At 43.3% G+C, this 21,630-nt stretch overlaps 1 long non-coding RNA gene across 1 annotated transcript in view; it reads right to left on the bottom strand.

Annotated features, from left to right (window-relative positions):
* LOC138854241 (uncharacterized) overlaps positions 1-20,979 on the bottom strand; it is a 49,080-nt gene extending 28,101 nt beyond the window's left edge. The window contains exon 1 of the long non-coding RNA XR_011393450.1: positions 20,864-20,979. This is a non-coding gene — a long non-coding RNA (uncharacterized lncRNA). The remainder of the gene's footprint in view (positions 1-20,863) is intronic.
* Between the last annotated feature and the right edge of the window lie 651 nt (positions 20,980-21,630).

Consider the following 21,630-nt stretch of genomic DNA (forward strand, 5'->3'; position numbering starts at 1 on the left):
CAGGGGACAAGTCGTTACCGTCAAATTACCGCCCAATAAGCCTGACCTCAATTGTAGGCAAGTTGCTAGAGTCAATTATAGCTGAGATTATAAGAAGCCATCTCGATAAGCATAGCTTGATTAATGATACTCAGCATGGATTCACAAGAGGCCGGTCTTGTCTAACTAATTTATTAACTTTCTTCAGTAAAGCTTTTGAGGCTGTTGACCACGATAAAGAATTTGATATTGTTTACTTAGATTTTAGTAAGGCATTTGATAGAGTTCCGCACCAAAGACTGTTGAAGAAAGTAGCAGCTCATGGCATTGGGGGGAGGGTGCTCTCGTGGATCGAGTCATGGCTCACAGACAGGAAGCAGAGAGTGTCCATAAATGGGGTTAAATCCGAGTGGGGATCAGTAACAAGTGGCGTTCCACAGGGATCAGTCTTGGGCCCGTTGTTGTTTATAATATATATCAATGATCTTGATGAAGGAATTGCTAGTGATATGAGCAAATTCGCCGATGACACGAAGATAGGTAGGATAATTGATTCAAACGTAGATGTTAGGGAACTTCAGGAGGATTTAGACAAACTCTACTCTTGGTCAGAAAAGTGGCAGATGCAGTTCAATGTGGATAAATGCAAGGTTCTGAAGCTCGGGAGTGTCTATAACCCTAGCACTTATAAGTTAAATAATGTAGAACTTAGCCATACAGATTGCGAAAAGGACTTGGGGGTTATGGTAAGCAGCAACCTTAAACCAAGACAGCAATGCCTAAGCGTACGTAATAAGGCAAATAGATTACTGGGATTTATATCAAGAAGTGTAAGCAACAGAAGTCCAGAGGTCATACTGCAGCTTTATACATCATTAGTAAGGCCTCACCTAGATTATGCAGCTCAATTCTGGTCTCCATATTACAGAATGGACATAAATTCGTTAGAAAACATTCAGCGTAGGATGACTAAATTAATACATAGCATTAGAAATCTTCCTTATGAAGAAAGATTGAAGACTCTTAAGTTACATTCACTTGTTAGACGAAGAATGAGGGGAGACCTGATCGAAGTGTATAAGTGGAAGATAGGTATTAATAAAGGGGATATTAACAAGGTCTTGAGGATATCTCTCCAAGAGAGAACCCGCAGTAATGGATTTAAATTAGATAAGTTTAGATTTAGAAAGGACATAGGAAAGTATTGGTTTGGAAATAGGGTAGTTGATGAGTGGAACAGTCTACCTAGTTGGGTTATTGAGGCTAGGACTTTGGGTAGTTTCAAATTTAGGTTGGATAAGTACATGAGTGGGAGGGGTTGGATTTGAGTGGGACTTGCACATCGGAGTTTGTTTCTTGGGTGGCATTGAAAATTGGGTTGGGCAAATGTTTTGTTAGTGGGATGAATTGTAAAGGACCTGCCTAGTATGGGCCAACAGGCCTTCTGCAGTGTTCCTCCTTTCTTATGTTCTTATGTTCTTATGAATAATGGATTTAAGTTGGATAAATTTAGATTTAGAAAGGACATAGGTAAGTACTGGTTTTCTAACAGAGTTGTAGATGCGTGGAACAGTCTTCCCAGTGGGGTGATAGAGGCTAGGACCTTGGGTAGCTTTAAGAAGAGACTGGACAAATATATGAGTGGGAGGGGCTGGGTTTGATTGGTGTCAAGGGGTACGGGAGTTATTTCTTGAGTAGCTTTAGGTAGATGTCGTTTTATAGATGAATGGTTTGAAAAACCGACAAGTTGAAGATTGAGACACTTATGCAGCATATGGGAATCTTTATTCAGGAAACGTTTCGCCACACAGTGGCTTCATCAGTCCAATACAAAGAGGAAGGCGTAAGGAGAGGAGGAGAATGAGGTAATCAGTCCCTCAACCTGGAGTCGATGTGTTCAGTCCATCAATCTTCTACAAGATTGATGGACTGAACACATCGACTCCAGGTTGAGGGACTGATTACCTCATTCTCCTCCTCTCCTTACGCCTTCCTCTTTGTATTGGACTGATGAAGCCACTGTGTGGCGAAACGTTTCCTGAATAAAGATTCCCATATGCTGCATAAGTGTCTCAATCTTCAGATGTCGTTTTGATAAGGACCGGCCTCGTATGGGCCAGTAGGCCTTCTGCAGTGTTCCTACATTTTTATGTTCTTATGTTCTTATATTCAAAATAAAGTTCCTAATAAAAGCAAAGCAACTGATCAAAGAGAAATAGTAGAGGGCAACGAGTGACTAGCTCCCTTAAATGTTTACTATACAAATAGTAGGAGTCTAAGAAATAAGATAGATGAGCTAAGATTACTTGTAAGTGTAGGTAATATAGATTAGTATAACAGAGACCTGGTTCAACCTGAAAGATAGAGAAATGTCTTCTGAATGCAGCATAAAAGGTTACAAACTATTCCACACTGATAGGGTCAACAGGAAGGGTGGTGGAGTGGCCATGTTTGTCAGAGATAATTTAAATTGTTGTGTTAGACATGATATAAGATTAGAAACATCGGACAAAGAATATGGCTACAGTTTCTCGAGGGGTATGAAAAATTAATTTTGGGTGTGATATGTCGGCCCCCTAACCTTGATATGGAGCGCAGTAAGCTGCTATCGGACGAAATTCGTAAGGCGTCTAGATATGAAAATGTTGTGTTAATGGGGGATTTTAACCTTAGACAAATTGATTGGGATAATTTGACAGGAAATCATGAGTCTAATAACTTTCTTGATACGGTTCAGGATTACTTTTTAAAAGTTTGTGACAGAACCAACTAGAGGAGAAAATCTGCTTGACTTGGTTCTTGCCAACAAAGATTCACTAATAATCTTGAGGTTAATGATGAGCTATGGGAAAGTGATCACAAATCACTTAGTTTCAATATATTATGGAATTACCCAGTAAACTGCAATCAAGTCTGTGTCCCAGACTTTCGATTGGCTGATTTCATGGGATTGAAAAATTACCTGGGTGGGCTAAATTGGGATGTCCTGACTATGGGTCAGGTAGCTGGTGCTGAGTGCCAGTGTGACATTTTTCAGAGGATAGTTCTAGTTGCTCAGTCAACTTTTGTTCTGAGCAGGGAAATTAGATCTAACTAAAATTATCCCAAATGGATGAACAATAGATTGAAACATCTCATTGGTCAAAAGAGAGCCATTTTAGGCGTATCAAAAGAATGGATGGGCAGTTAAGAAATCAACATATTCAATTAAAGAGAGAAATAAAAAAAGGAATAAGAAAAGCAAAAAGGGATTATGAGGCTAAGGTCGCAAGGGATTCGAAGACTAACCCAAAAGGGTTCTTTCAAGTATACAGAAGTAAGATTAGAGACAAGATAGGCCCACTTAAGAGTAGCTCAGGTCAGATCACTGACAGTGATAGGGATATGTGTGAAATTTTCAATTCTTACTTCCTCTCAGTTTTTACACAGGAAGATACTAGCGAAATTCCAGAAATAATAAACTATGTAGAACAGGACGATAAACTATGCACGATTGCAGTAACTAATGATATGGTCCTCAGACTGTTATGCAGGGTTCTGCATGACATTGTAATGTACATATAGTGGAGAAGTGTGCCATAATAGTGTGAATGTTATAATTGTAAATAATAATTTTATAATTCATAATGTGCAGTTGGGGGCACTGTAAAGTACTCTAAATGTAATTATAAAGAAATCCTGCTAGGTAGCTATTTTCCAACTGTGTGTGGGTATGCGGGGTAAGCGTGGCTTGGGGGAGTCACGGGAAATCAGCATGGTGTGGAGGCTGACGTCGGAGATGCTGTGTGTTTAAGCTAAGTTTGTAGTTGTGCACTCCTTTTGTTTAACCAACTCAAGCCATAGGCTTTTCTATGGCTTACCTGTATGCCCACCTAGGTGAACATCAAAATGGTATACAATACCGACAGGTTGTTAGGTAAGACACATATGCAACAGTTAGACATCTTTATTCCGAAACGTTTCGCCTACACAGTAGGCTTCTTCAGTCGAATACAGAAAGTAGGCAGGAGCAGTAGAGATGTGAAGACGATGTAATCAGTCCATCACCCTTAAAGTCGTAGAATTTGAGGTTGTCAGTCCCTCGGCCTGGAGAAGTTCAGTTCCATAGTCAGGAACTGACTATGGAACTGAACTTCTCCAGGCCGAGGGACTGACAACCTCAAATTCTACGACTTTAAGGGTGATGGACTGATTACATCGTCTTCACATCTCTACTGCTCCTGCCTACTTTCTGTATTCGACTGAAGAAGCCTACTGTGTAGGCGAAACGTTTCGGAATAAAGATGTCTAACTGTTGCATATGTGTCTTACCTAACATGCCCACCTAGGCTCTGACATGGTCAGGGTGCTGTGGGATAAGTGAGGAAATAAGAACTGGGGTTGGTCGTGGAGTAGTGACGGCCTGGCGCTGACTAGGCCTAGTGGTTATGGTGGCTGGACCTCCAGCCATTTGGGCGTTTAGGATTAAGGTGTTTCTAGAGTGTGTATATAATGTTATGTTGAATAAATAGATATATTTTCCTAACTGGGATTTTTGCCTAACCCTCTGTTAACCAACCCATTGAAGTAACACATATTGATTTAGCACTTTCTGTTTTGACTGGGATAGCCCTGGGTGGCCTGTGAGATGTTTGTAACTTTTACCTTTGCCCTTAGACAAAGCTCAAGCCCCCAGCTATCCCACATTTCTGCGTAACACAGACAAATAGAGAAATTAAAACCTAATAAATCCCCAGGTCCTGATGAACTGTTTGCAAGAGTTTTAAAGGAATGTAAAGAGGAATTTTGCAAACCTTTGGCTAATCTTTTCAACATACAAACTGCCTGATAAGTGGAAAATGACAACTGTAATACCTATTTACAAGGCAGGTGACAGGTCCTTAGCATCGAACTATAGACCAATAAGTCTTACCTCCATAGAGGGAAAATTTATGGAATCAATAATTGCCGCGGCAATTCGTTGCCATCTCGATAGGCATAAATTGATAAATGAATCTCAACACGGTTTTACTAAGGGGCGTTCCTGTCTTACGAATTTACTAACTTTCTTCTCTAAGGTGTTTGAGGAGGTAGATCATGATAATGAATATGATATTGTGTATATGGACTTCATTAAGGCTTTCGATAGAGTTCCACATAAGAACATAAGAACATAAGAAAGGAGGAACACTGCAGCAGGCCTGTTGGCCCATACTAGGCAGGTCCTTTACAATTTATCCCACTAACAAACATTTGACCAACCCAACTTTCAATGCCACCCAAGAAACAAGCTCCGATGTGCAAGTCCCACTCAAATCCAACCCCTCCCACTCATGTACTTATCCAACCTAAATTTGAAACTACCCAAAGTCCCAGCCTCAATAACCCAACTAGGTAGACTGTTCCACTCATCAACTACCCTATTTCCAAACCAATGCTTTCCTATGTCCTTTCTAAATCTAAACTTATCTAATTTAAATCCATTACTGCGGGTTCTCTCTTGGAGAGATATCCTCAAGACCTTGTTAATATCCCCTTTATTAATACCTATCTTCCACTTATACACTTCGATCAGGTCTCCCCTCATTCTTCGTCTAACAAGTGAATGTAACTTAAGAGTCTTCAATCTTTCTTCATAAGGAAGATTTCTAATGCTATGTATTAATTTAGTCATCCTACGCTGAATGTTTTCTAACGAATTTATGTCCATTCTGTAATATGGAGACCAGAATTGAGCTGCATTATCTAGGTGAGGCCTTACTAATGATGTATAAAGCTGCAGTATGACCTCTGGACTTCTGTTGCTTACACTTCTTGATATAAATCCCAGTAATCTATTTGCCTTATTAGGTACGCTTAGGCAATATAAACACAAATGCAGTATAATGTGATCCTTTATTGACTACGTTTCGCCCACACAGTGGGCTTTTTCAAGTCACAAACTGGGGTGGAAGGAACGCGAGTATTTATAGTCCGGCTGAGGTCAGGTGAAGAATGCCGCATCTGATGATGTACCGAGTGGGGCTATAGAGTCTAAAAACTTGGGTAGCTTGGAAAGGAGATTGGATAAGTTTGTGAGCAGACCTTCTACAGTGTTCTTATGTGGGATAGCGATGAAGAAGTTTCTTGGCAAGTGGTTCGCTATCCCACATAAGAACACTGTAGAAGGTCTGCTCACAAACTTATCCAATCTCCTTTCCAAGCTACCCAAGTTTTTACTCTATAACCCCACTCGGTACATCATCAGATGCAGCATTCTTCACCTGACCTCAGCCGGACTATAAATACTCGCGTTCCTTCCACCCCAGGTAGTTCTGTTTGTGACTTGAAAAAGCCCACTGTGTGGGCGAAACGTAGTCAATAAAGGATCACATTATACTGCATTTGTGTTTATATTGCCATTGTGTCGGTATTTTATACCATTTATTTCCAGGTACGCTTAGGCATTGCTGTCTTGGTTTAAGGTTGCTGCTTACCATAACCCCCAAGTCCTTTTCGCAATCTGTATGGCTAAGTTCTATATTATTTAACTTATAAGTGCTAGGGTTATGGACACTCCCGAGCTTCAGAACCTTGCATTTATCTACATTGAACTGCATCTGCCACTTTTCTGACCAAGAGTAGAGTTTGTCTAAATCCTCCTGAAGTTCCCTAACATCTACGTTTGAATCAATTATCCTACCTATCTTCGTGTCATCGGCGAATTTGCTCATATCACTAGTAATTCCTTCATCAAGATCATTGATATATATTATAAACAACAACGGGCCCAAGACTGATCCCTGTGGAACGCCACTTGTTACTGATCCCCACTCGGATTTAACCCCATTTATGGACACTCTGCTTCCTGTCTGTGAGCCATGAATCGATCCACGAGAGCACTCTTCCCCCAATGCCATGAGCTGCTACTTTCTTCAACAGTCTTTGGTGCGGAACTCTATCAAATGCCTTACTAAAATCTAAGTAAATAATATCAAATTCTTTATCGTGGTCAACAGCCTCAAAAGCTTTACTGAAGAAAGTTAATAAATTAGTTAGACAAGACCGGCCTCTTGTGAATCCATGCTGAGTATCATTAATCAAGCTATGCTTATCGAGATGGCTTCTTATAATTTGAGCTATAATTGACTCTAGTAATTTGCCTACAATTGAGGTCAGGCTTATTGGGCGGTAATTTGACGGTAATGACTTGTCCCCTGTTTTAAAAATAGGAATTACATTAGCCATCTTCCACAAGTCAGACACTACACCTGTTTGAAGAGATAAATTAAAAATATTAGTTAATGGTTCACAGACTTCCATTTTGCATTCCTTTAGAACCCTTGAAAAAACCTCATCAGGACCCGGTGACTTATTTTGCTTCAGTCGGTCTATCTGCTTCACAACCATTTCACTAGTGACTGTGATGTTACATAATTTATCTTCTTCTGGCCCACTATAAAAATTAATTACTGGAATATTATTAGTGTCTTCCTGTGTAAAAACCGAGAGAAAATAATTATTTAAAATCGAGCACATTTCATTTTCTTTGTCAGTAAGATGCCCATAGTTATTTTTAAGGGGACCTATCTTATCTCTGACTTTTGTTCTATATACCTGGAAAAAACTTTTTGGGTTAGTTTTAGAATCCCTAGCAACTTTAATTTCATAGTCCCTTTTAGCTTTTCTTATCCCCTTTTTAATGTCCCTCTTAATGTCAATATACTGATTCATAAGATGACCCTCGCCTCTTTTGATACGCCTATAAATTCCTTTCTTATGCGCTAGTAGATATTTGAGCCTATTATTCATCCATTTTGGGTCATTTCTATTTGATCTAATTTCTTTATAAGGGATAAATGTTCTTTGAGCAGCATGTATTGTGTTCAGAAAACTGTCATATTGATAGCTCTCTTCGTTACCCCAGTCAACAGATGATAAGTGTTCTCTAAGCCCATCGTAATCTGCTAAGCGAAAATCTGGGACTGTTACTGAGTTATCCCTACTATCATACTTCCATTCAATTCTAAATGTAATTGATTTGTGGTCGCTAGCACCCAGTTCCTCTGAAACTTCTAAATTATTAACAAGGGATTCATTGTTTGCCAGAACTAAGTCAAGCAGGTTATTACCCCTTGTAGGTTCTGTCACAAACTGCTTCAAAAAACAATCCTGAACTACTTCTAAGAAGTCGTATGATTCTAAACTCCCAGTCAAGAAATTCCAATCAATATGACTAAAGTTAAAGTCTCCTAGAATTACTACATTATCGTGCCTTGTGGCCCTAACAATTTCCTCCCATAGTAGTCTTCCCTGGTCCCTATCTAAATTTGGGGGACGGTATATCATGCCCCTCTGAGAATTCTATCCAAACAGACTCTGTATGTGTTGCTTCAGACTTAATACCTGTTTTAATGCAACAGTTCAAGCGATCTTGCACATACAATGCCACCCCACCCCCCTTCCCTATACTTCTATCTACTTGGAACAATTTGAAACCCTGAATGTGACATTCTGCAGGCATGTCCCGACTTTTTGAATTAAACCACATCTCAGTAATGGCAAATACATCTATGTTACCTGCACTAGCAACTAGTCTCAACTCGTCCATCTTATTCCTAGCACTGCGACTATTTGTGTAATATATACTTAAGGACCCTCCTTTCTCTTTATCATTCCTGCTCTTTTCTGTTATTCCACTAAACCTATTACTGTCCTTGTCAATTAGTGCCACTGGCTTTCCGATATCCACCTCATTTTGCCTATTACTAGTTCTCCTAGTACTCATATTACTACCCTGAGACTTCACAGTTTTCCCGCAAAAACCCATACCACTAACTATTCCTAGTTTAAAGACCTAACAGCTCCCTCCACTGCGTTGGCCAGTGCTCCCACCCCACACCTAGATAAGTGAACCCCATCCCTGGCATACATGTCATTTCTGCCATAGAAGAGGTCCCAGTTGTCAATGAATGTTACCGCATTTTCCTTACAGTATTTGTCCAGCCAGCAATTGACACCAATTGCTCTGGACAACCATTCATTTCCAACTCCTCTCCTTGGCAAAATGCCACATATGACAGATTTCCCACCCTTCTTCCTAATTATCTCTATTGCTGACCTATACCTGCTAATCAGGTCCTCACTCCTACGTCTGCCAACATCGTTGCCTCCAGCACTGAGACAGATAATAGGATTGCTCCCATTACCTCTCATGATGTCATCCAGACGGCTAACAATATCCTTCATCCCTGCCCCAGGAAAACACACTCTCTGCCTCCTACTCCTGTCCTTCAAGCAGAATGCCCTATCCATGTACCTAATCTGGCTATCCCCAACAACAACAATGTTTTTACCTTCCTTGGCGTCGTCCGTAGTGATGCTCCGAGTAGTCGACTCACATTCGTCAGGTAGCATTACACCACTTGTAGAATTCGTCAAGACGTTCTCAATGGTCCTCGTTGGGGTTTCTAGGGATGTCTCACTCACGTCTGCCAATGCTTCTTTGGTGCTCGTTGTGGCATTCCCAGTAGAACACTCACATTCGTCGGGTAGCACCGAGAATGGGTTGGAAGTTTGCACGGTAGTCTTCTGGTTTCTCGTTGTTTCTGCCTCTCCAACCGTTTTCTTGATCTTCAGCTTGGTTCCATGTTGCCCGGCCACTGACCAAGCTCCCCTCTTAACCTGGGGACTCACAACAGGAGGATTACTACGAATCCTCTTGTTCTCCTCCGTTAATCGCCGTATTTCCATCTTATCAACTCTGAGCTCTTCTCTCAGCTGCTGGTAAAGTTGCTCAAGAGAGGGCATCCTGGTTCAGATTCACAGAGCGCACACAAACAGGTCTTCACAGAGCTAAGTACACGTCACCACTGCAAAGCTAAGTACACGTCACCACTGGAGCTAAGTACACGTCACCACTGGAGCTAAGTACACGTCACCACTTAAGGCACACAGAATAGGAGAAGAAATTTTTTCCTGGGTAGAGGCGTGGTTGACAAATAAGCAGCAAAGAGTTTGCATAAATTGGAAGAAATCAGAATGGGGGCACGTCACACGCGGTGTTCCACAGGGGTCAGTTTTTGGCCCCTTATTGTTCACAATTTACATGTGTCTAATTTATCAACATGTCGGTTCTCTGAACCATTCATCTACAAACCTGTCAGACACTGCAACTTCTTGGGATCTTAATACTTAGGAATTCTTCGCTTGCCTAATTCTTGGGCACAACCTACTTCCACATTGAACAAATGTGACACTACCTATGACTGCTACACCTCTCCTGATATACGGTTTATAAGCTGCTTCTCCGCTCATCTGCCGTATTCTACTCAAGATTGATGGACTGAACACATCGACTCAAGGTTGAGGGACTGATTACCTCATTCTCCTCCTGTTCTTCAAGTTTCTCCTATGTATGGACTGATGAAGCCACTGTGTGGCGAAACGTTTCCTCAATAAAGATACCCAAGAGTTGCACATGTGTCTAATTTATCAACATGTCGGTTCTCTGAACCATTCATCTACAAACCTGTCAGACACTGCAACTTCTTGGGATCTTAATACTTAGGAATTCTTCGCTTGCCTAATTCTTGGGCACAACCTACTTCCACATTGAACAAATGTGACACTACCTATGACTGCTACACCTCTCCTGCCATACGGTTTATAAGCTGCTTCTCCGCTCATCTGCCGTATTCTACTCAAGATTGATGGACTGAACACATCGACTCAAGGTTGAGGGACTGATTACCTCATTCTCCTCCTGTTCTTCAAGTTTCTCCTATGTATGGACTGATGAAGCCACTGTGTGGCGAAACGTTTCCTCAATAACGATACCCAAGAGTTGCACATGTGTCTAATTTATCCACATAAACGATATAGATGAGGGAATAAATAGCGACATAAGCAAATTTGCTGATGACACCAAAATAGGCCGTCCAATTCATTCTATTGAGGATATTAGTACACTCCAGGATGATTTAAATAGACTGATGCAGTGGTTGGAGAAGTGGCAGATGCAGTTTAATATAGACACATGCAAGGTTCTAAATGATGGACAGGAAAATAACCATGCGACATATAAACTAAATAATGTAGATCTTAATACTACTGACTGTGAAAAGGATTTAGGAGTTCTGGTTAGCAGTAATCTGAAACCAAGACAACAGTGCATATGTATTTGCAATAAAGCTAACAGAATCCTTGGCTTCATATCAAGAAGTATAAATAATAGAAGTCCTCAGGTTGTTCTTCAACTCTATATATCCTTTGTTAGGCCTCATTTAGAATATGCTGCTCAGTTATGGTCAACATATTACAGAATGGATATAAATGCTCTGGAATACGTACAGAGTAAGATGACAAAGCTGATCCCATTTATCAGAAATCTTCCCTTTGAGGATAGACTGAGGGCCCTGAACCTACACTCTCTAGAAAGGCGTAGAATTAAGGGGGATGTGATTAAGGTGTATAAATGGAAAACAGGAATAAATAAAGGGGATGTAAATAGCGTGCTGAAAATATCCAGCCAAGACAGGACTCGCAGCAATGTTTTCAAGTTGGAAAAATTCAGATTCAGGAAGGACATATGAAAGCACTGATTTGGTAACAGAGTTGTGGATGAGTGGAACAAACTCCTGAGTACCGTCACAGAAGCTAAGACCATGTGTAGTTTTAAAAATAGATTGGATAAATACATGAGTGGGTGTGGGTGGGTGTGAGTTGGACCTGACTAGCTTGGGCTACCAGGTCTGGTGCCGTGCTCCTTTGTTAAGTGGAAGTGACCTGACTAGGTGGTCATTGTTCTAGGCCGGGGGGTGGCATAGACCTGCTTCGCATGGGTCAGTAGGCCTGTTGCAGTGTTCCTTCTTATGTTCTTATCTTACTTCTTAAAACTATGTAAGGATCCTGCCTCTACCACTTCCTTTCCTAGGTCTTTCCTCTTCTGACTGCTCTAAGAGTGAAACAATACTTAATGATATATCTGTGACTCGTGTGTTTTCAGCTTCCAACTGTGCCCTACCAAGCTCGCTTTCCTGTTTCCCGTCTCTGAAACATTCTGTCCCTCTCCACCCTATCAATTCCTTTTGGCAATTTGGTCATTATCATATCATTCTCTAGTTCACGTTTTCTCCAGTTTCATCATGTCATCAGGCATGTAGAGGGTGTGTGTATACTCACCTCCTCTTCACTGGTACTGCGTCCTCTCTCCCTGCTCCATGAGCTTTATTAAACCTCGCCTTAAAACTATGTATGGTTCATGCCTCCAATATGTCACTTTCTAGGCTATTCCACTTCCTGACAACTCTATCACTGAAGAGATACATTCTAACGTCCCTTTGACTCATTGTAGACTTCAACTCTCAATTGTGACTTCTTGTTCCTGTGTCCCATCTTTGGAACATCCTGTCTATGTCCACCTTGTCAATTCCTCGCAGTATTTTATGTCTTTATCATGTCCCCCTTGGCCCTCCTGTCCCCAGTGTCGTAAGGCCGATTTTCCTTAACATTTTTTCAGAGGACAATCCCCTTGGCTCTGGGATTAGCCTCGTTGCAAACCTTTCACTTTCTCTAATTTCTTGACGTGCTTGACCAGGTGTGGCTTCCAAACCGGTGCTGCATACTACAATATGGGCCTGACGTAAATGATGTACAGTCTTGACTGATTCCTTACTGAGGTATCGGAACGCTATTCTTAGGTTTACCAGACGCACGTATGCTGCAGCAGTTATCTGATTGATGTGCGCCTCGGATGTGCTCAGTATTGTACTCACCCCAAGATCTTTTTCCTTGAGTGAGGTCTGCAGTCTTTAGCCAACTAAACTATTCTCTGTCAGTGGTATTCTTTGCCTTTTCCCGATCTTCATGACTTTGCATTTAGCGGGGTTAAATTCAAGGAGTCAGTTGCTGGACCAGGCTAGTAGCTTGCCCAGGTCTCTATGTTGTCCTGCTTGATCCTCGACCGATTTAATTCTCTTCATTTACTTCACGTCATCTGCAAACAAGGACACTTCTGAGTGCATCCATTCCATTATGTCATTTACATATACCAAAAGCAACACAGGTCCTAGGACTGACACGTGTGGAACCCCACTCGTCACAGGCGCCCACTCTGACACCTCATCACGTACCATGACTCGTCATTGCCCCACTATCAGATATTGTCTGATAAATTGCAGTGCCTTTGTTATTGCTGTTCTTACTGTTGAACAGCGGTTTAGTGCCGATGGAGGTAGCGGAGGTAGCAATGATACTTCCATGGACTAGTTTGGCTTTAATTGGATAGGAGTGAGTACAAAACGGGCAAAGTGAGGGAATGACCGATAGCCAGTCCATGGAGGAGAGCACTTGTACCTCTCGAGTCAATAGGCCGTGAAGTGAGAGCGAGTGGGCCCAGCGTCCCACTGACCTGGGTAGGCCTAGAGAGGGCAGCACCAGAGTGCTGTGGAATATGAAACTAGCAGACAGAAATGGCTGTCTACATTTGCTCAGCCACAATACTGGTGGGCCCCGAAGGTGTGAAAGAATTATTTACAATAGCTACCCCAGGGAGGGACTGGCTTTTGCTCACTCCTAAATAAAAAAAATGGACATTCAATGCAGCAGGCAAAAAAAAAAAAACTCCCATCCTGAGGGAAGAGAAAACTGGGTTGCCCGCGCAGCTTCATCGAGGACAGAGCCTGGAGACGTCAGGACTGGAACTAAAATCTTCTGTATACAGGTTGTCCGCATGGCTGAACATCAGGCTTGACTACTCGTCTATGAACGCTGTTGCACCCTCACATCTGCAAACAATGACTGACAGTAGCATTTCCTAAGGTGTGACATATGACTCTAAGGGCGGCACTGCACTGACCTTAATACAGGCTTTAAAAGAGACACTGGGTGCACATACCTACAATAATACTATGTCCATGGAATTCATTATACTCTGGATACCCTTCTAAAATTATTTACATATTTACATGATTTTGTCCACCCTGACTCTGTTATCAACTACTATACAATGTGTGTGCATTTATACCCATTTCTGCAAGCAAATAATTAGCATAGCTAGTGTAGGAGTCAGACAAGTCAGTAGGTACGTCATTGTCACGGAAATGTCCTGGGTCGCTGGCCATAAGTATGGAGCCTTACTGGGTTGTCATCAGTAACAGTAGTAGTGGGAGAAGAAGTAGACGGGTTGTCCCTAGCATTAGTCTGATTGTGGCGTTGCAATGCACGCAACTCCAGCTCTGCTTCGGCTTGCACATGGTCGACATACTTCATGTGATCAAGGTGAGCTTCTTTGATGGTTCCAGTAGCAATCTCCCTCACCTCGAACTTATTGCCACGGAGCTGTCGGAGGACACGGTAAGGACCCACGAATTTAGGAACAAGTTTATGCATACCCAGGGTCGCGCCGGGTTAAGCAACATAACTTTGCAACCTGGTTCCACTTTGCTTTCCTTGGTGAGGGCATTGCGCTCAGACATGAACCTATCAGTAGCTTTCATAAGGTTCTCTCATACCCGCTGGAAAACAAGCTGCGTGATCCGCATCTTTACTACACTGGGGTTATCAGTGTCGTAAGTAGGTCGAGGCGGAGCGAACAGAATTTTGTACGGCAAGCGCTTGTTATAGCCATACGAAGTGAAATGAGGTGTCTCACCGATAGAGTTGTTGAGGGAGGAGTTTAATGTACACTGAACATCTGGGATAGCCTCCTCCTCCCATGTAGTTTAACTTGGGTTAACGGTTACCCTGAGCACCTCCAGGACTTTGCAATTTGTGCGCTCAGCAAGACCATTACTCGCTGGGTGGCGTGGAGCTACTGGCACTTGGTGAATGTTAAATGTGGAGCAAAGGCCCTGCATTATGGCATTTATGAACTCAGACCCATTGTCCGACAGAAGGATATGTGGGCAGGTATGACGGAGAACGACATGCTCACGGAAAGCATTAGCAACAATCTTGGCAGTTTTGTCAGGAATGGGTACTAATTCACTGTACCACGTCAAGTTATCTACCATAACAAGCAGGTGGTTATTTCCCTTCTCCGAGGTCGAGAAGTTCGTCAACAGGTTGACAGAAGTTCTCTCCCAGGGGTCCTTTGTAATGGGATACTTTAGAATGGGGTTAGGACCTGTAATGGTACACTTGTGCTGTAGGCAAACAACATGCTGGTGTTCTTGCTTGGCAATGTCTGCTGCCATCTTAGGCCAGAAATATTTCATTTGTGCCTGTTTGATATTGCGGTCCTTCCCGGGGTGTGCTACACCTGGGACATCGTGGATCAACCTAAAAGTAGCTGGTATCATGGACTCTGGTATCACCAGTTGGTATATAGTTCTGCCGGGGTCCACCAGCTGTGCAACACGGCACAGTACTCCTTGGTTGACCACTAAATCCTTCATTAGAACGGGAGACTTGACCTGTAAGTCAACGTCCTCCTTGGTCAGGAAACGAAGGACTGGAGACCACACAGGGTCCTGCCGTTGGGCTCTCTCAAGATCCTCAACAGAGAACGAGTTGTCGACACTCATAAATGCTATATGCCTCGACAGGACATCAGCTACACCATTTTGCTTAACGGGGACATAGCAAATTTCAAGGTTGTAGTCGTTGAATGTGAGGGACCACCGTGCCTGCTTTCCTGAGAGGTTCTTATTAGCGAAAAGGGTCAATAAAGGTAGATGATCTGTTTAAATCTTGATAGGATAATGGTAGATGATATCCCAAAAATGACTCAAAGCCCATACAATGGCAAAGGTTCCAGCTCTGTCGTGAGCAATTGACTTCCGGTTTAGTAAGGACACGGCTAGCATAGGCAATAGGCTGTTGCTTACCATTAGATTCCTGTGACAAGACTGCACTGATGTCAACTTTGCTGGCATCAGTCGTCAAGGTAAATGCCTTGGTGAATTACAGGGAATCTAAGGACTGGGGCTGATGTCAACTTGTTCTTGTGTGACAAAAGTTCGTTCTTGATGACACATCCACTCAAAAGGGGTATCCTTCTTGAGTAAGCATGTCAGAGGTGCAGCAATGGTAGAGAAACCGGCAATGAAGGTGCAGGAGAAACCCGCCAGGCCTATGAACGACCGAACTGCATCCGCCATCATAGGTCTAGGGAATTTCTGCACGGCCGAGATTTTAGACTCGTCCATCATTATGCCATTCTGAGTCACTACATGACCCAGAAATTTTATTTCCTTCCAGAGGCAAACTTTAAGGTTTGCCTGAGCTCGCTTGCCCAATACTCTGTCAAGTTTCTCGAGATGTGTCGGGACATTTTGCGACATGACTATGAGATCATCTAGGTAGACCATGAGCATGCCACCTAGAAGAGTACGGAAAATTGTCATCATCAAACGACTAAATGTGATTGGGCTGCTGCGCAAGCCGAAGGGCATCCTCCTGAACTGGTAAAGACCAGTTGGCATAGAGAAAGCTGTCAACTGGTCATCAAGGGGGATGTGCCAAAACCCTTGAAGAAGATCAAGAGTCGAAAAGACCTTATTATCACCGATGTTCTGCAACAGGTCATTCAGAACTGGCAATGGAAATCGGTCTGGGATTGTACACGCATTCAGTTTCTGTAATCGATAACACGGCGCCAAGTTCCATCTTTCTTAGGAACCAGAATGAGAGGAGCATTCCACAGGGAATTTAACTCCTCAATAACTCCATCACAGAGCATCCTTGTAATGAGTTCTTCAGTGAAGACTCTTTGCACATGCGGCAGGCGATACGCGAGTGCATAAATGGGCTTAGCACCTTTGTCAAGTGGAATACGGTGAGAGATCAGTGGAGTCAAACCCATTGACTCACCATCTAGTGCGACTGCAGAACATGCACAATTGAGAACCTGCAGAAGTTTTGGGACCTCTTCATGATAGTCTGTCATAGCTAGATCATCTTCCTGCACTGGCCGGGTGTCAGAAGAGTCAGCAGCAGACTCGCTTGGGAGAACTGCACTTACGAGGAGGTCAGCTGGGACTTCACCCTCCACTCTCACTGGGAGAGGGAATCTGATAAGATCAACAAGTGAGGTATTCTTCCTCATGGGAAATTCTCGACTGTGCATGTTGACAACAAGGACTTGCAACTTACCACGTTGCACTGTGTGCAAGGATGGTTCAAGGGAGAGGCCCTTGACTCGGCATGTGTCGTTGTCAACCAGCACATGGTCTCCTTCAAAAGCACTGATCACGTACACCATAAGAGAAGTGAGCGAGTTAGCTGACAAAGTAACATCATACTTTGTACAAGCGGTAACTCTGCTCGCTGATGCCATGACACGAGTCAGTCGCCTGCCAACAGGGAGGCTGCAGCTTGACAACTACTGTTCTCTACAACAATGCTAGAGTTAGAGTGAAGGTTAGAATGGGCATCCCCAGACTGGGTTTCACTGGTAACTAAGTGCTGATGGCCAGGAGGTGACGAGCAACGAGCTCTCTTGCGAGGTTGGTCAGGGCAAGAGACCAAACTCAGGGAGAATGTGCTATGGAAACCATCGGTTTGCAACGATTCCAGACACTGTGCATACTCCGAGACAGAGTAGCATGTAGTGAACCCCAAGCGCACGCCCCAGAAGGGCACATCCACTCCATTAAAATCTGCTTTCCACTCAGCTGGATCTAAGCAGATCCTAAGGTCTGCCATGGTTTTAAATTATTATTATTATAATCAAAAAGAAGCGCTAAGCCACAAGGACTATACAGCCATGGTTTTAAAACCTATAAGCAGGTCGCCAGGGAAAACAATATCATCAACGACTAAGAATTTTGCGGACAGCTTGTGACCCCTGACGGCAAATTCTAACGTTGTATAACCACGAACCGTCAGAGGACTACCTGAGACTCCTCTCCAGGTCTGACAGACGGCTCCATCAACATGGCCGCGTGAAGGCCAATGGAAAGTACGGTATAAGTCTCAGCAACAACGTCAGGGCACTCTGTTTCCTCACTGTCGGCAAGCGTATCACTGCCCAGGGCGGCGAATGCATTGTGGACAGGGATGGAATACAGTGACTCCGACAGGGTTACTACATCCTTCGCTGATTTCTCGGATGTGCCTCTTCCACCGAACTAGTGGAAGGGCTCCTGCTAGCAAGTACGTTGTGCAACAAATGCTTGCTCTGCTGTGCTGATAGGATACTTCGCAGCTCGTAGCACTCGTTAGAAGTATGATCGGACGGTGACGATTACCTCGCAGGGACTTAGGTTTGTAACATTTAGATCGGTAATGCCCGTGTTTGCCACAATTAAAGTAAGTCACCATGTGCTTAGCAGGTGGTGCTGGTGACGTTTTGCCTTGGTCCTGGAAGTCGGTGACGGCTTCTTTGGTTTGGACCGACTGTTGTTACTGGAGTCACTATTTTTACTTGGCCGAGTGTTAGTAGAACTGGGGTTGGAAGCTTTGAGAGCCGGCTGTCTGACAGCTGTGGTGAAAGTGACCTCCGGCTGCACCTGCGGCATCACTGTGGACGATGCTGGAAGGACGGGCATAGGATCATATGCAAAGCGACAAACCTTGCCTTTTTCAGCAGGCGGCTTGATTGCGTCGATGGCATTGTATGCACCCAGGACTGCGGGCTCGGGGCCGAGCCCTAACGCATCGATGGCACCCTGGAGACTAGGGGGGGCATCCCTCTGCATGATGCCTACAGCGAGCATGGGGTCGATGTCTTTAACTTTGATACTATCGTCGTCAGTCACGCACTTAGAGAAACGTATCGCATCATCAAAATCTTTAGTGGCTTGCTCAAAACGGCAAATACAAGCCAGGGGGCTTTCGTGCCTGTACTGACACTCGGCCAAGATGCTGGTCAAAATTTCAAGGTAGCAACTACGCCGAAAATAGTGTCTAAATTCCTCCTTAAGCGCAACCCAAGATTGTATCTCACAAACGCGGTGGAGTTGCACAAAGGCACCTATATCATCCCACGTGAGATCCACTGCTGCAACAGCAGCACGGATGTACTGTGCATCAGAGGGACTATTATACTGAGCCTTAACAGTCGTCTCGACTGACTGCAGCCATGGCTCTAACCTATTCGAACGACCGTCAAAAAGAAGGGTCGGGTATGGACGATTAGCAGACCCACTAGTTGTCGAGACTTGAGCCATGACTTGACCAACTGTCAGGGCTTCGCCTTCCTGCCGTGTGGTCACGCCAGCTGAGGCACCATTGCCAGTGTCAGTAGAAACTGGACTAACGTTATGGCTACTGCATGTCCGAGTCATGACGTCAACTGTTCAAGCGCAAAGTGGGTAACGAAGAGGGTAAACAGATCAGAGGAAGAAATGGTATGCACTGGCTACAACTCAACATGGAGTCGGAGAGAACACAGCACCACGGTACTGGGTAAACTGCTTAGTGATTGAAATATTTTGAGCGAAACGGCAAAAAAAAAAAAATAGTGGTACTCTTTGAAACACAAAATAAGAGATGTATGCAAGTGAATGAACTACAAGAGAGTACACAAAATGATGCTAAGGGTATTTAATAATTGCACAAGTAGACTGGCAACAAAATTTATGAAAAGGAGTTGAACTGTAAACACTAGTAGCAAAAGTTGCACAAAATTTAAAATAAATCAGGTATTATACAACACTAAACTGTGCAGCAAGCTTTCTCAACACGCAGAAAAAGGTTGCAGGTGCTGGCAGTTGGAATTTGGAATGCAAAAAAAAAAAAAATAATTGCACCAAGGGAGGTTGACACAGCAAAGATATCAGAGTATGGAATAGTGCCAAAAATAACAGAAAAAAATACACTGTATCAAGAAATGCTATATTGCACACAAAATAAAATTGATAAAAATGCAAATTATTAAATTCAATAATAGGGCAATGGTTAACTGGTGTTAGCAGGGTGTACACTGGTGTTAGCAGGGTGTACACTGGTGTTAGCAGGGTGTACACTGGTGTTAGCAGGGTGTACACTGGTGTTAGCAGGGTGTACACTGGTGTTAGCAGGGTGTACACTGGTGTTAGCAGGGTGTACACTGGTGTTAGCAGGGTGTACACTGGTGTTAGCAATGTGTACACTGGTGTTAGCAGGGTGTACACTGGTGTTAGGGTGTACACTGGTGTTAGCAGGGTGTCCACTGGTGTTAGCAGGGAGTACACTGGTGCTAGCAGGGTGTCCACTGGTGTTAGCAGGGTGTACACTAGCAAAAGCAAAAATTACACAATCTTTGGAACAAAATTAATGAACTTCACAAGTAATTTTGGTAATTAATGGTAAATAAACGGGTTCCCAAAAATGCACTCAATGACTTGGTCATAAACAATAGCAATGCACATGCACATTGGTGAATATTCACAGATAAAACATAGAATATATGTGGAGCAAATAAACAGGGACACTGGAGAAAAGTGCAAGGGGCTAGGCAAAAATTGTATCACTTCAGGTTGAATAAACAAACTAATACTTAAGAACTTGGAAATTACACTTTAAAAGCACACAATAATCAAACAAAACTGTGCAGGGTTGTCAACAATCTGTGGCTAACTTGCAGGTGCAACTATCAATATAACAGCACACAGGAATTACTTGCAAACTGTATATGAAAGGAAATTGTATAAATGGTTAACACTGAACAATTTAAGTCAATGACAACTGAGGTGCAAGATCGAAAATAATATGTTGGAATTTAAAATGCAGGAGTGCAAAATAAATGTACAAACTGTAAGAATCTGTAGGTAAGTGGCAAAATGTACAAAGTGTACACTGATGACTGAAACTGAACAATTCACTGAAAGTATGGCTTCAGCGACAAGTGTATTGGCGCAGGACAGTTAAATAATGTCCCAAAATATTAGGAAATGCTAGGTAAGTCACTGTTTACTTAACTTTAAGTGCAGGAGATGGACGAAGGTACAGGGTGCTGAAGGTCCTGAACTTTCAGTGATGCACTGGTAAAACTACACACCTTGTAGCATTTGTACACTGCTATGGGGCTTCAATGACGTAGGCAAAATTATCAGAATGGGCTTGGGAAGAACAGGGAAGGCCGGAGAAAATGTAGCTAACTCCGCGTTGTTTACGCTGGCAAGCGTGTCTGGGCGCGCTGACCGACTGCGGCTTCAGCACACGGAGAACAAAACACTTACTGCACTACATAAACATGCTAAAAAAAACTTAGGTGAAGCTATGAACTGATACGAGGACGTTTTACTGTAACTATGCATTGGGGAAAATCAAGAACTGGTGATGAACTGGGAATGTAACAGCAAGAAAAACAAATTTAACTGGGCAACACAAGAAAAGAAACTGCACTGTCTGAGGATACATAGACATTGAGTAGTTGTAGACAGCGTGGAGGCTGAACTGGGCTGGCTTAGGGGCTAAGCCAACTGGGTCCCCACATGGTTAAGCCGGGTAGAACTTCTTGGAGAAAACTGGGAGGAACAAAACACACATGGATGGCAAGATGGACGCAGTAGTGTAGCAAGGAAGGTTGTTGAAGGAGGTGGGTGCGAGTAGTACTGAAAGCGGCTTTACGGTCTCCACAGCTGTATGGTCTCCTTTCCTGAACGGTCTCCTTTCCAGAGCGGTCTCCTTTCCTGAGCGGTCTCCTTTCCAGAGCGGTCTCCTTTCCTGAGCGGTCTCCATTCCTGAGCAGACTCCTTCCGTGCTGCACCCGCCCAGGGCCCGCCCGCACCAACCCGCACCTGCCTGCACCCTTGCCCGCGCCTT

This window comes from Cherax quadricarinatus, chromosome 53 (genome assembly GCF_038502225.1).
Source record: "Cherax quadricarinatus isolate ZL_2023a chromosome 53, ASM3850222v1, whole genome shotgun sequence".
NCBI lineage: Eukaryota > Metazoa > Arthropoda > Malacostraca > Decapoda > Parastacidae > Cherax > Cherax quadricarinatus.